Raw genomic sequence first — 13,787 nt, forward strand, 5'->3', positions numbered from 1 at the left:
AAATTTTATAAATCGCTTGTTTAAAGACAGGATAAAATGTTAATGGTCATGATGATGGTTAAGTTAAAGGGTCAAGTAACCAGGTCTTGGCGCTATTTCTTATAATTCTTTTCCACCCTTATTTGCAGTAATGTGACACGTTTCATAATCATAGGCATTCTATGTCTGTAAACAACATTTACTTACCGGAAACACACTTACTGCCCACATATATGTAACCTGATTTACATTCACATGATGCAGACCTTTTATTACAGTAATTATTCGAATCTTCTAATTTACAGAGGATTGTATCCACGCAGGCGAAGCCTAAGTCTGTTATAAAAAAAATAAATATACTTTCCAATCTCCTTTATTTCAGAATTAGTCGTAGTTAAATGGTCTAAACTTATATAGAAATTATTATAAAAATATTCAGAAAGTCATCTAGAGTTACTCAATTTGATTTTCTTTGTCGCATGTTGTATATTGTAACAGATTCTATTATAATACTGTTAACTGTTATCATTGCTGGGTCTAACTAAATGTGTAAATGGTCAAGGAGACTATTATTTAGCATTTAGATCTATTCTTTGTTTTAGAAAACAAAAAAGTGCTAAATATGATAGTTATTTGCGATTATTTAAAAGTCGTCTTTTGATACGTATCATATCAATTCTTCGAACATATGTCTGAATCAATATAATACAAGTAGTATTAAAATAGTCATATTTACCTGTACTTTAGAGAAGCACAAGAGACCATATTGCTGCATGTATGCGTTTCATGTTTTACTTCCTACAATAAAATGAGAACGCAGGTGACAAAATATACGAGCAGGTTTAAAGAATTTCGAGGCCGAAGGAATGTAGGTGTTGGCGTTGTCATTGCCGAGGTCTACATTTGAACCTTTGTCAACAACTTTCAAAATTTATATTTTACCAAAAGACCTACGTGAAGAGAAACATTAATTCTACAATAATTCAAATGACAGTCTGTTCTTTCATTTGGAATACTTGACTAGCATGTTTTTTTTGGTTAATTGCGTAAATACTAGTATTTGTATTACGATAAAGGTATTTTAAAGATATTTATCTACGTTAAAATGAAATGGTTGGTAACTGACAGGTAGTATCTGGGTAAATGTCTGGTCAAATACATCCACGAACGACGAACTACAGACTTGACACGAAATTGGGATGGAATCCAATAAATGTAGATAATTCAAAAAGTAAGAAGGGTAGATCATGGTCAATGTAAATTACATTTCCTGTATGTGTTCTCTGTCATTTTATTTGCAATTTGCATTACACGTTCCTTGTCATGTTCAGGACAAGATCATTTAATAAAAGGGGAAAATTTAAAAAGGAAAATGAGTACAGTTATGGTAATCACTGGTTATAAATTTGTTTTTTTAATCCATCCCTGAATAAAAGGTTTCAGAATGGACAGGGATTCCTGATGGATATGCAATAAAGGGAGATAATACAAAAAGTAAGAGAGATTTATTTAAAGGTCTTGCACGTGACAGTCATTATGTCATGTTGATCGTTGTTGCAAAATTGTTCCTAAATCCATCCACGAACGGCAAACTTACAGACCAGAATCCATAAAGGGAGATAATTCAAAAAGTAACACTGGCAGATTTATGGTTCCTGCACGCGACACATCGTCATGTCATACTGATTATTTATACCAATTTTAAAAAGGGGGTAAAAAGGTTACAGTGACCTTATGTGTTTGTATGATCAAAATACATGTTATTAGTGCGCGGCTATAGTTTTCAGGATCCGTTTCAGATTATCTAATATCGCATCATAGAAAAACAGGAGGAGAGGAGATATCATTTTAACCCCCATAAGATACTAGCATTTCCATTTGTTAAAATGTGGTCATATGGAGATACCCTATATTACTATGGAGGGTAAGCAGACTTTCATTTCCTATCTTGGCGACAAAACAAATCATTTATGTGTTCCGTTAGTGACCCTCCATGGAAATTTGTGGAGTCAGTTTGATAAATTTGGAGCGAGGCGTTTAAAAAGATTTCATATAAAAAAGATATTAATGCATATCAGGACAGACATTGTTTTCCAAAACACGAGATACAGCGTGGCGCCTCTGTCCCTCGGTTTGGAAAAATCTTATCCTACACTAACAGTGAGTCATGTAAGATCCTTAAAATCTACGATGCCTCGATCATGTCCGAAGCGAGAGACTAAATTTTACCGAGGCAATAGAATATGCGCATATATTCGTGGTTGTTAGGTAAACTTTAGAGGTAAAGGAAACGGAAGTGACGTCAGTGGAGGCGCAGCGCCACGACTTCGTGAACAATTAAGCGCGTAATACGCTGACATTCTTGGGGCTGGCAAAAGTAATTTATTCACAATTCAATACAAGTGTAGTAATAACATTCATAATATGACTCATAGGATTTGGTGTGCGTTTTGGACAGGAGATAGCAAAGCTTAGATTTAACAGCTGTAGGTCTGATGCCGCGTATGATATGGTCTTCTACGATCTGCCAAAAGTAATGAGTGCCGAAATTTCAAGCCCCTATCGGTACAAGTGTTCGTAACAGTTGCAACAATGGGACCAATCAGCAATTGTTATTGGTAACGTCTTGTGGTCATCTGTGATGAGTTGGTTGGTTGTTAAGTCTTAATGCATGATCTTGTTGTCATGGTTACCAAACGAAGACAAGTGAATCTTCTCGTTAAGTTGAAGTTGGTATGAAAAGTCTTCTGTGATGAATGACCTCTGAGACCCTTTGTTGATAAGAACGTTTTCTTCTGTATACGAATTTCCGGAACGTATGCTGGCTTTTGCAGTTTATAGTAAAACGTCATATGATACTGTAGAGTGATTTACCGACACTTCCGGTTGCATTGTAGACGAATCTGAATCTTTTTGGTAATTCTGCTCTGGTCTATATATAGATGTGTGATGTTTTCTTTGGCATTTTTGGCATATTTTGGTTGAATGATAGCTCGATACTTGATGTTTTCATAGGCAGTTGAAAAATAATTGTTTTTCTTTCACAATGTTTATTCGCGATTCACTGTGAACGTATTTACTGCAGTTAATAGTACTATGTATTCCGTCACAAAATGCAAACTATCGCAGGTTTCGGGCGTCTATTGTCTCTTGCATTAATGTTTGTATTTCTGGATGTATTTCTGTCTCTGTTAGTAGCAATCGTCGTCGTTGTTTCGCTCCTGGCAGAAATGCCGCCGTCGTTCAATATTCTCGGGTTTGATTTTATGCGGGTACGCTTGATAAATTTCCCGTTTCCAGAATAAAAATTTCACGATGTATAGCACGTTCTTGTAACTGCCAGTCCGTGTCACCATGATCACGGTCTTGATTTTTCTTAACTTCCACCGGCAGTTTATCAAGAATAATTTGAACTCACAGATTACCATATTTATCCTGGTTCTGGCCTTAGATTCTAAACTTCTGATATAGGCCTCAAGTTTATCATGAAAGTTTTGAAGGCTGAAAATATTGCTTGCAGGAAAAGGTAAGTTTAATAATGCTTGAATGGTTGCATGTACAATGCTATGTTTTTGATCGAATATGTTAGTAAGTTCAGTGCACGAGTGTAGTTACTATTGGTTAATGTAAACCATTCTATAGTTGCTTCGCCCTCGAGCTGGTTTTTTAGAAAATGTAGGATATATGATATGAAAAACACTCTTTGGTGCACTATTTTTATATTTTCTCCATTTCCTTTCAATCAAAGTTCCTTCTAATGCTGCTCTAATGTTGAAAAGGACTTTATTTTTCTATAAACATGATAAAAAGTTCTTCTTTCATACAATGACAAGGATGTTGCTAAAAAGACTTCACATAAGCATAAGTCACTACAGAGATAAGAGCAAAATCAGTTTTAATAAATTGTTTGCGACGTAAAATTAAAATAAAACTGTCCTCTTGTGTAGGCTTTGTGTGTGTGCGCGTGTAGGTGTGTGTGTTCCTTTGTTTGTTCGTTTTGTCCTCGTTTGTTGGCTTTGTGTGTGTGCATGTGTGTGTGTGTTTGTGGTGTGCACGTCTGCGTGCTGTAGGTTTCGTTTTGGGGAGGCTGCGATTTTGGTACGTGGCATTCCCTGTTTGATATTTGTCTTTGTTTTCATTATGTTGAAAAGAACATGCAAATACAAATTAATTAATGATTACAGCATAAATTAAGTTCCATCAATTGATAACGATACCACATGTCAACTCGGCATTACCTGTCGCCTGCATATGACGCTTCAACAACAAAAGCAGAACTTACATGTATAAATGAGAAATTACATGTATCTATTGTCACGGATATAGACACAGGGTCATGTTTTGCACGTGATTAAATGTGAGTAACGTTTTATATTCACCGCTTGACCGCTTAGCTTGACCGCTACGAGGTATTTTTGTGTAAACAAGGGTGTTGCTTTGATATGAGTGGCGTATTTACACCTGACAGTCATAATTGGAAAAAAAGAGATTTATCATCTCCCGAGGAGGCTTTCGATTTTAAAAAAAGCAAAATATCAAATATGGATCAAAGTTTATGTGAAACTGAAATAAGTACAGATACCACAATGGCACATACAGAAATAACAGGCTCGCCAGCTAACTTAACAATAGATACAAATACGATACAAGCAATAGCGCTTGCTCTTAAGGATACAATTGAAGCCAATGTAAACGAAATGATGCAGAAGTCAATTGAAACTATTGTGCAAGGTGTAGTCTCCGGATTGCAAACTCAAATCAATAAATTGCAAGCTCAAAATCAGACGCTTAAATCTGAAAATCAGGAGCTGAAGTCACGTATTAAGGTCCTGGAATCCTCGGTAGACGCTGGCGAACAGTACAGCAGACGTAACAACCTGCGAGTATCTGGAGTTGCAGAAACAACCGGTGAAAATACAGACAGCATTATAAGAGAAATAAGCAACGATCTCTTAATGCTAATATTCAGTTGCACGAAATCGTTCGATCTCATCGGGTCGGAAAACCAAAACAAAATGGCAAACCACGTGATATTCTGGTGAAATTTTCAACTTATCGCGCAAGACAAAAACTCTATGCTAACCGTTCCCAACTTAAGGAAAGTGGTCGCCAAGGTGTTTTTCTGAACGAAGATCTGACTAAATTCCGGTCTGAAATTCTGTACAAGGCGCGCCTCATGGTCAAGAGCGGGAAAATCATCGGGGCCTGGTCTTCTGACGGTACGGTTCTTATAAAAGTGAGAGACGGAATCAACCAAACTGTTAAACGAATTGCGTCTCCTGTGGACTTGGAAAAGTACTATTAATGATAGATTAGAGCATCTAATAGTACCCCATGTTTTCATGATATTGGCCTAAAATAATAAATGCAAACATTATAGTACACTTCTTTCAAAATAAGAATTTTGAATAAAATAGGCTGATAGTTTAGCCTTTCCCTCAGCTTATAACGACTAGTTATAAGTGTTTTTGTTTATAAGCATCAAGATGACCTGGGAGATATATTCTCGGTTGATTGTTTTTTTTTCACGAAATCTTCGAGCAGTTATTATATTAAAGCGCTTCTCGTAAATATATATTGATACACATTGTATCATGAGGTTTGACTGTGTAATTATGAAAAAAAATATTGCAATGATAAAATTGTCTATGTTACTTTTCCATATAGAAACATAAAGTCATAGTAACAAAAAAGTTTAGACTTGACGATTAACAGTTTTGTCTGTATTATTATTTTTTTTCTAGATAAAATTAAAAATTTAAAGAGGTTATTCTACAAACAGACTATTTAATTCGGACCAGTTTGTTTATACAGGTTATCCACACGACTAACTTTTCATTCATAAAATTTTGCACAGGTGTTCGGCAATTTCCGAGATCTTACGATATTTATATAGTTGTTATATACATGTTCCATTTTGATACGTATTTAAGCGCGGTCTCTCGAAATGTTTACATATAAGATTTTATCCAACGGTTTATAAAATATAAGTTATAAAATAATTTTTACCGAAAAGGGTCGCAGATTATGCAAGGATTTTAGTATAAGCCGGGTCGTTAAGCACTTCGAATAAATTGCATCGTAGATTCTGTTATGTAAATGTACAAATCATATATTAGTATTAAGTGTCACATACTATACGAAATCTTATAAATTGTATATATGGCTACAGCGTTCCCAATTATCGATCTGTTAAGCCAGTAATTTGACTTGATATCAGTGAAATGTTCCTTTTTATTACGTAAATGTTACTTTGTACTTTTTTGTGTTTTATTGGACGGGATGAGTACCCGTATGACTATGATCATATGTAATGTTGTGTATATAGATGTATGTGTGTATGTAAGTATGTCCTAATTTTGTTCTTTGGTCAGTTTTGACTTATTAATGAATCTTTCCAAACACCCTCTGTACAGTTATAACGAGACTTGGAATATAGTATAATCTCAAGTTTTATATAATTTTCTTTTTGAAATAACCTATTTTTTATATCATGCAAGTTTTATTCATACTGCTCTTAATGTTGAGGCAGAAGAAGCTACTAAAGTTATTATTTACCACTGGTAATAGTTTCTCGCCCCCATGATGTCTTGTCCGTGTGTGAGTGCGTGCGTCCGTCCGAAAAATTGTAACGCCCCTAGCTCAAAAAGTATTTAATATAAATTGATGAAACCTTGCATGAGTTTTTATCATGATATGCGCTTACGCACCTCATACTTTTCTGTTGGTTTCAACCCCTTTTTCCAGAATTATGGCCCCTGAAAAAGTCAAAAAGCACATTTTCACTTTGTCTAGCTCAAAATTAGTCACAAAGTAGTTAATATAAATTGATGAAACATGCAAGTTAATATAAATTGATGAAAACTTGCATGAGTCTTAATCATGATATGAACTTGCGCACCCCTTATTCTTTGGTTGGCGCCGCCCCCTATTCTTAGAGTTATGGACCTTGAAAGAGACAAAAATGAACATTTTCACCTTGCGGCGGACCCAGTACAAATATATTCCATCTAAATTGAGGAAATCACTTATGAGTCTCTATTAAGATATAAACTTGCGCACCTTAAATTTTTTTTTGTCTGGCTCCACCCCCTATTTCTAGAGTTATAGCCCCTGAAATAGTTAAAAAGAATGCACATATTTACCTTGCGACGCGCCTAACTTAATAAAGCACTTCATTTAAATTTGTGAAACTTTGCATGAGTCTATAGCATAATAAGACTTTGCGGTACCCCACTTTTTCGGCCTGGTTCCATCCCCTATTTCCAGAATTATGGCCCTTGAAATAGTCAAAAATGCATATTTTCAATATGTGACGCGCCTCATTACAAAATTATGTGATACAAACTGATGAAAACTTGCATGTCTTTATCACAATAAAAATGTGAGCATCTATTTTGATGATGAGACATGTTTCTTATACGACATACCTACTCAAGTTTAATAAATATAGTATATACAAATATAGTTTTGTACATGTACGTCAGGCTACTTTGCCAATATTTCATACAGTAAATATTAGGTCTGTGTGACCTACCTACATTTTGAAACTTTGTGAATAACCCTAAGGATGTATGACACAACCATGCACAGTGTCTAATGTTGTTTTTCTTTGTATAAGTACATGTAAATTGAATACTTTTTGTATAACCTTAAGGGTTTATGACACAACCGTGCATATTTTTCAATGCCTTTTTATAAAAGTGTCTGTATCTTGTATACTTTGTGTTAACCTTAAGGATTTAAAACACAACCGTGCATAGTGTTCAATGCTCTTTTATATCGGCATCTGTATATTGAACATTTTGTGTATAACTTTAAGGATATGTGACTCACTGTGTATAGTGCTCTATGCATTTTTATGTAAGTATCTGTATATTGAACATTCTGTTTATAACCTTAGGGTTTTGTGACACAACTGTGCATAGTGTTCTATGCTCTTTCATATAAGTATCTGTATATTGAACATTTTGTGTATAACCATAAGGATTTGTGACACAACCGTGCATAGTGTTCAATGCTCTTTATAAGTATCTGTATATTGAACATTTTGTGTATAACCTTAAGGATTTGTGACACAACCGTGCATAGTGGTGCATGGTGTTCTATACTCTTTTTAGAAGTATCTTGTTCAATGCTCTTCCATATAAGTATCTGTATATTGTATACTTTATGTACAACCTTAAGGACTTGTGACCCAACCGTGCACAGTGTTCTATGCTCTTTTAAATAAGTAGCTGAATCTTTCGTGTATAACCATAATGATTTGTGACATAGCTGTGCATAGCGTTCAATGCTCTTTTATATTTTAAGTTTAAATATTATCCTTGACTTAAACTCACTCGCGCACTTTACATATGTGAAGCTATTCACATATCCACCTTTTTTCCCCAAAAACAATTACTACTGAGTATCAGCAGTGCTATTTGAACAAAAATGTCTCATTCTTTTGCGTAATTACAATTTTCGTTAAGTACATGTATTTCTATATTTGCAAATATGTTACCTTATAAACATTTTTTCGTCATCACATGCGTTACGTTAACCCATTGATTTTTTTTTCTAAGAAACTACAATACGCGATTTTAATTATGATCGCCGTTCTCATTGACCGAAATTGTCCAATTAGTCATTGCTAAATATAACCGAATCTATTTCCCTTTTATATTATATTCTCTTTAAACACGTTTACTTTGCAGTCCTTAACTTATTCTGTGTAAATGTATCTTTTAAGTCAACTTAATCATTATTACAAATAATGATCTCTTTTCTTCTCCTAATACTCACCATTAGATTAGGTCCTTTCTATTTCTTTCCAAATGCTTCTTTGACGACAGAGTATTTTCTAATACGTTTTCGATATTTCTCTTGTCTGTTAATATACTGTGTTTTGGTTATGTTCCTCCTGTTGGCTTTTGAATTCTTCCTGTTTTACCTCTTGCAAATAACATTACCAAAAATACTTATAGAAAACCAGCCATCATGAGGAATTTTTGCTTGCAGGGACGGTTTAGATTTTTAGTCCTCATAAGCTTCATGTTTAGTCTTCATTTCTCTTTATTGTCAATATTCACGGCCTTACATTATATAACACAACAGTCAAGTCAAATGCCAGTCACCGCAGGAGTGAAAAAGAATTATCCTAAAAGCGTCAAACATCTAGATAACTCAAGGTTTTCTCTTGCTGTTATTGCCGGTGTCTTTTTGATGAGTTTCCTGGTATATAGTTATCTATATAACCCTTCTTATCCCAAGAAATACGTTATCATTGCCCTACTTACGGACTTTTAAATTCAAAGAAGCATTCTAACCCAGCTTTTAAGAGACACATTTGGCTATTTGATAAAGGAAACTATGATCTTCTGCGCCAGAAAGCATCGATGATAAATTGGAGTTCTTTTAAAGATGAAAATATTAGTACTTATTGTTCAAATATAACTCATCAAATTTTGGAAATTGCAAAATCGTGCATCCCAAACAGGGAAGTTTTCATACGGCAGAATGATCCATCATGGAATACAACTCATATAAAAAAAACTTATAAGAAAAAGAAAACGAATTTATCGAAAAGCTAAGAACACTGGGTCTGAAGAACACTGGTCTAGATTTCGGCATCTTAGGAATAGTATTACTACACTTATCAAAGAAGCAAAGAAAACTCATATTTCCAAACTTGCCAAAAACCCAACAGATCACTCAAAGTCTTCTAAATCGTGGTGGTGTTGTATGAAATCCTTCATTAAACCAACAACCAAAAGTACCATTTCCAACCTTGTATATGATGATGAAGTTGTTTATGATGACAAACAAAAGGCTAACCTGTTAAACAATTTCTTCAAAGAACAATCCCTGTTAGATGAAACGGCTGCCCCAGCATTGCCTGACAGTCCAAACACTCAGCATCCTTTCCTAAATTCACTTCAAATTTCACCAGAAGAAGTTCAGTCTGTACTTAAAACCCTACCACTCGGCAAAGCATCCGGTCCCGACGGGGTAAACAACCGAATTCTGCGTGAACTTTCTTTTGAACTTGCTTCACCATTATGTGATCTTTTTAACTACTCACTTACCTGTTGCACTTTTTCAGAAGGATGGAAGGAAGCAAATGTTACACCCCTATTCAAATCTGGAGATCCATCTCTTGTTACTAATTATAGACCAATTTCTCTTCTAAGTACAGTCGGTAAGGTCTTTGAGAGAATCGTATTTAAACATGTTTTCAACTATCTTCAGGATAACAATCTTCTTACACCTTTACAATCTGGTTTTGTGCCAAGAGATTCCACAGTCAATCAACTTGTTTATCTTTACGACACATTCACTCATGCAATTGACTCCGGCAAAGAGATCAGGGCCGTCTTCTGTGATATCAGTAAAGCATTCGATCGTGTCTGGCATACTGGTCTACTCTATAAGCTTAAGTTATTTGGAATTTCTGGTCGTCTGGACTCTTGGTTCTCATCTTATCTTTCAAATCGTAGGCAGCGTGTGGTAATATGTGGTGCAAAATCTGACTGGAATTCTATCAATGCTGGTGTACCTCAGGGGTCCATTCTGGGCCCTTTACTTTTCCTGATGTACATTAATGACATCGTACATGACATCGGAGCTAATATACGTCTATTTGCTGATGACACAAGTCTTTATGTCATCGTTGAAAATGAACAAGAAGCGGCAAATATACTCAATGTTGATCTGTCGAAAATCTCTGAGTGGGCTGCAAGATGGTTGGTTAAATTTAACCCAAAGAAAACTGAATGTCTTCTCTTTTCAAGAAAAATACACCAGTTCCCCCATCCACCAATCATAATGCAGAACCAAATCGTTCAAGAAGTTCAAAATCACAAACACTTAGGTGTACTATTTTCTAATGATCTTCGATGGAACCAACATATTGAATACATTAAATCCAAAGCTTACAATAGACGAAATGTAATGAGGAAACTCAAATTCATTTTAGACCGGAAATCATTAGAAACAATGTATATTAGTTATATAAGACCAATACTTGAATATGCAGATGTCCTTTTTGATAACTGTACAACTGAAGAGTCCGATGAACTAGAAAAAATTCAATATGAAGCCGCCCGCGTCGTGACCGGTACTACTTAATTAGTTTCTATCCAGACATTAATGAAAGAAGTGGGCTGGGACACATTGAAATATAGAAGAAGTAAACATAAACTAATTCTTTTTTTATAAAATGAAACAAGGTCTTACGCCTGAATACTTGTCATATTTAGTTCCGCCTCTCGTAGAAGACAGGTCTAATTACAGTCTCCGCAACGCAGACGACATACAAGTTCCACGTGCACGCACAACACTTTATCAAAACTCATTTCTTCCTTCAACTGTACGTCTTTTCAATGAATTGCCACGACCTACTCGGGAAGCTGAATCACTATCTAGTTTTAAACACCACCTCAACTTGAATATTGTATATGTTCCTAAATATTATTATTATGGGAGTCGAGAAATTCAGGTTTTACATTCTAGGTTACGTACCAACTGTAGTTCACTTTCGCAAGATCTTTATTCAAAGAACATTATTGACTCTCCAAACTGTACTTGTGGCTACGCTGAAAGCGCTAATCATTACTTCCTTCACTGTGAAAGGTACAATGACCTACGAATGAGTCTCCTGGAGACAGTTTCTAGTTATTGCCATGTATCTTTAAATGTTCTCCTTTGTGGTGACCAGTCTCTCTCGTACGAAGACAATATTACTATCTTCTCTGCAGTACACAGATATATAGAGAAATCGAAACGCTTCCTTAGATAATTTACTATTGTACAAAACTAAAAACCCTGTCGCCTATCTTCATCTTCATGTCCATTTACTCTCTGATTTCTTTTACTTATCTAAAATCTGCATTATATTTTGATTTTGATTAATATACTTTTGCTTTGTTTTTGCTAGTTTGATATGTTTCTTTTCCGATAACTTAGATCAACTCGTATACAATATAAGAGAGCATTTCCTTTTTATAATTTCGATTACGCCAGGACTCTGTGTAAATTGATTTTATGTATGGAGAGGACTTCAATAAGCCTACTGGCTTCCAGTCCAATCCAGAATTTATGTATGTAAATAATCATTTGATATGTACATATTGGGAAATAAATATGTTTAAACCAACAACAACTTCGCGCTAAATATTCTTAAATTCAAAATAAGTGAAAATAAATCGAACCGTTGTTCATCAATGATATTTTGATTAAACTGAAATACAAATAAAATATAATAATGATTATGATAAATCGTTAAGTTCCAAATGGTTTTGCTTAAATGACACTGTAGCGAATTCTTCGGTTCCAGAATAGGTTTGGAAAATTTTGAATTTATATTGAAGGAAATGTAACATTAAGCAGCTAGAAAACGTAGGTATGTAAACTTTTCTGATGGAGCATGTAATCAACATCCAACTTCCCTATTTCCAGATTCCGTAAATTATTGCTCCGGTTATTAAAACGACGATGGCAGAGGGTACGACTTTCAATTCGGGATCCCAATGTTACAAGAATGAAAAATGCAATTCTTGTGAATGTTTTGAAATAGCTATTTGTTGGGTTATTTCATAACATATATAGGGAAGTTAGGGCGCAACCAGTTCTGAAGCTACTCAGTGTGAGAATGAGAAAAAGGGAATCCTCTTTCATTTGTGTAGGTCATTTGAATCTCCCATGGATATAGATTCTGGGAATAGATTGAGAACTTGTGGCTTCTTGATAAAGCGACTGGCCGGTATGACCTGCGTAGATCTATAATGCACATGACAGGCACGTAGCTCACCATACTAACATACGCACAGGCATTTCGTCATTTTTCGACAATAAAAATATAAAACAAAGGAAATTCATTAAATAAAACTTGATGGCTGAGGGGATGAGGTGTTGATGACATAAAAATTCTAAGAAACTTTGAACACATTCAATGTTGAACTGTGATAGAGGTATACAGTGCATCCTGTCTTAGGTGCCACCTACAGGTATTAATTTAGCAGCCACATGCCTTATGTGGCCAATCAAGAAATTTTCCAAACTGACTTTTATATTATTCAGAATGAAAATTTCTAAGATATGGTTTTCTCATCCTTGGCTGATACTACAATACTGGAGCCTATTTGAAACTGAATAGGGAAGATCAAAGTTTAAACTGGTATCTACAATGAAGGACATAATTTATTTGAGACAGACATTATGGGTATATTTAACGTTGTAAAACTTAAAGCGTACTACATGAATATTCTTTTTCTAGTTTGATAAATATACAATTTTTTATTCGTATAAAATGCTCGTTCATTTGTGAAGCACTGACTGGTAAGTGTTGACGTGTAACAAATGTTATCATTAGGTTCAACACCTCTGACCGAAAGACTTTTGCTATTGTTTGTTTAAATATCAAATTTGAGTACTTAAAAGCTATAATATCTGTCGAAGAATTTGACAGGAAACTTATTCCGCCAAGCTTCTTGGAGTAAAAGTAGCTATATATATCTCAATTTGATATAAGACGTTGTTTTTGTAAGAATAATTTGTATATCTAATATATTGATAACGTAACACAATAGCACAGATAAGTGCTTGACTCCCTTTTCATGTTGTCATTGCTATAATTATTGTTGAATTGCTGTACATAATAGATTTTGGGTCATTTGTGGCTGATTTGGGTTCATTATATAGATAGCAGGACCCCAGCATCACACATTATGTCATATACAAAAGTTAAAGGGAACCAGATATTTGATAGAGCAAGTACTCGTTGTAAACGCTATGTTTAAATTTGGACCAATCAGAAACAAGTTCTA

The sequence above is a fragment of the Mercenaria mercenaria genome, unplaced genomic scaffold (genome assembly GCF_021730395.1).
Source record: "Mercenaria mercenaria strain notata unplaced genomic scaffold, MADL_Memer_1 contig_765, whole genome shotgun sequence".
NCBI classification, from domain to species: domain Eukaryota; kingdom Metazoa; phylum Mollusca; class Bivalvia; order Venerida; family Veneridae; genus Mercenaria; species Mercenaria mercenaria.